General features: G+C 47.4%; 1 pseudogene; it reads left to right on the top strand.

The window, feature by feature from the left end:
- Nucleotides 1–939: 939 nt before the first annotated feature.
- On the top strand, nucleotides 940–1,281 carry LOC104986568 (annotated as a pseudogene).
- The last annotated feature ends 1,750 nt before the right edge of the window (nucleotides 1,282–3,031 follow it).

Genomic DNA, 3,031 nt, shown 5'->3' with positions numbered 1-3,031 from the left:
TGGCTGTGTTCCAATAAAACTTTATTTACAAAAACAAAAGACCAACAGGGTTGACCTCTGCCCAAGAGAACCTGGATGAATGGGATGCATGTGAAAACTCAGCTGACCCCAGAATTTCCCAGTCTCAGTAAACTGGAGTATTCCACTGAAACAGGGCGTTCATTCCCAGGCCTGGAAACTTTGGACCTGCCCAGGAAAATGAAGCGGAACATTGAGAACTCTGAGGGCCCAGGTCCCCACGAAAGACTTCAGGTCAGGGGAAGACTCACAGAGCTGGAGCTGGGCTCATAAAATAGAACTTCAGCTTCTTCAGGCCTCCGCGGGGCGGGGGGGGGTGGGGGGGGGGGGCAACAACTTCCAGAGAGAAACCCAGGACAAGTCTTTCCCATATATATCCATCTGTATTTATAACAGAATTTTTTTTTTTAAGCACCAGAAGGGTACATACATAAGAAACTAGTAAGTGCTTATCTATATGCCTGGGAGTGGAAAGAGACTTTCACATGTATACATTTGTATATCATTTTAGGTTTTGAACTCAAGCATTGACTACTTGAAAAAATTCCTAAGTATGTTTGTTCATAAAACACCCTCTGTTTCTAGATAGAGTTGCCTAGTTGCCTACCATCAGAATTTTTTAACTATTGAAAAATACTCATATTTATCTGAAAAATCACAACCTAAAATTAGGCCTGGGCCACAGCTTCGCGAACATCCCTGTAAAGCTGGGCTGTAAGAATGAGGGGCACAGCCAGCTGCTGGGGTACAGAGCTGACTGTGTAACACAAGGGGCTTCAGAGCCTCAGGCGACCAGGAACTCCTGGAGGATGAGGTGTTGTCCCACACCCCCTGTGCCTTCCCCCAGCCCTGGACTGAGTTGAATCGAGGACCAGCTGCTCTCCACTTCTCTGCTCCCACTCTGCCCTCTCACCTCCAGCCATGGCTCCTCTACCCGCCCTGTTCCTGGTGGCTCTGGTGTGCTGACTTGTGGCCCAGGCTCTGGACTGCCACGTGTGCACCTACAGTGCAGAGAACTGCTTCAAGCCCATGTGCTGCCTGGCTGTGGTCACCTACGGCACAACTACAGACTTACTACACCCCAATCAGGATGAAGGTGAGCAAGTCTTGTGTGCCCAGCTGCTTTGAGACCATGTACAATGGCCGCTCCAAGCTCATATGCACCACATCCTGCTGCCATCCTGTAATGGCTCTGGCCTCTTGGCTCCCTGGACCCTGGCCCTGGCCCTCATACTCCTGACCACCCTTGGGGGTCTGCTCTAAAGCCCTGTTGCACTGGCTACAGACTCACTGGGGGGCAAAGCACAGAGCAGCGTGGCCCCAACCTCTCCCACTGCACTCCCCACCCACCCTTCCCTCCCCAGACCTCCCCAGCTACACACAGGACTATCTGCAAAAGGACCCTAGACCTCCCCCAACCACCCTGGGATCTGCTTCCAGGCCATGACCTGTTGTTTTTCTAAAGGCTGATGTGGGACCACAAAATAAATGGATAAAAATAAAATAAAATTAGGCATAAAGCAGATTTTAAGCACAGCTCCAATGTACACAGGACTGCAGATTATCCGGTAAAAGGTTAACAAAAGCACTGTTTTCCAGTTTGGTTCTCAGGTCTGCTGTCTCAGTTAGTAGAAGTCTGCTTCCAACTTCTCCCCTTGTGTTTTCAACAACTTCCTGTCTTCAGGTAAGAGCATCCACTTTTACTTAGGGAACTTACCCTAGTGCATTTCAATAGAGAGGTTGCTGCCCTTCTAGTGTTGGTCATGTGACCCAGGCTAAGCCAATCAGATTATTTCTCCCTGGACTACAGCTGGAGGTGGTTCTTGCAGAGAAAGAAAAATAGTGAAGTTTCTTTGAGGGGTTTTCTGTTACTTCTTGTTGCCTAGATCTTTGGGGCAAATCTTTCAAAAATATGATTGTTTGACTTCTGTTCCAATTTTAATTGAATTTTTTAGCCTAGGTTGGCCAAAATCCATTCTTGTGGCTTAATACCAATGCTGCTGCTGCTGCTGCTAAGTCACTTCAGTCGTGTCCAACTCTGTCCGACCCCATAGACGGCAGCCCACCAGGCTCCCCCATTCCTGGGATTCTCCAGGCAAGAACACTGGAGTGGGTTGCCATTTCCTTCTCCAATGCATGCAAGCAAAAAGTGAAAGTGAAGTCACTCAGTCGTGTCCGACTCTTAGCGACCCCATGGACTGCAGCTCACCAGGCTCCTCTGTCCATGGGATTTTCCAGGCAAGAGTACTGGAGTGGGGTGCCATTGCCTTCTCCTAATACTGATGAGGATATCCTATTTAAAAATCTCCAGTATCTCCCTGTGGCTTGCAACACAAAGGGCAGGCAAGACATACAAATCCCAATGACCACTAGTGTGGCATGTCGCCCCCATATCAGACACCCTCTGCTTCAGCACCACTAGAATTTCTGCCTTCTCCAAATGCATCCATATATAAATCAGTGCTGTATTCCCACTTTGTCACCTGGGGGAAAAAAAAGTCCCTACTCATCATTTGAGGCAGCAGATGGTGGCAGATCAGGGTGTCAGTCCTGGTGTAGACCGGACTGTTGGCCAGCAGTTGCTTTTTGATAAGCCTTGCTCTCCAAATGTGAGATTAGCCAGGCTCCCTTCCCTTGAGAAACACATCAGAATCTATCAAGCTCTGAGACCCCCCTAAGCCCATTTTAGAGATCCAAAATGATAGCATTGTGATTAGGACAGCACTGAATTCAAGCGGTTCTGCCAGCCAACCTCTGTTCCTTCAAGGTCTTGATTTTCTTGTCTGTAACATGAGGAAATTAATTCTATCTATATCTTAGAGAGAGTTTATTCATATGTTTAACGAACAGTCTGCACCAGACAGTGTTCTGAATGCTTTAAATATATTAATTCATTTAATACTCATAACAACACAATAAGGCAAGTATTTTGCAGATGAGGAAACTGAGGCATAGAGAGGTTAAGTAACTCATCCAAGGTTGCAATGGCATGGGGATGAAATGGAAGATTGCA

Source organism: Bison bison, unplaced genomic scaffold (genome assembly GCF_000754665.1).
Source record: "Bison bison bison isolate TAMUID 2011002044 unplaced genomic scaffold, Bison_UMD1.0 scf7180017864072, whole genome shotgun sequence".
Classification (NCBI taxonomy): domain Eukaryota; kingdom Metazoa; phylum Chordata; class Mammalia; order Artiodactyla; family Bovidae; genus Bison; species Bison bison.
The sequence above is the reverse complement of the archived record's forward strand: the minus strand, read 5'-3'. Positions and strand labels throughout refer to the sequence as shown.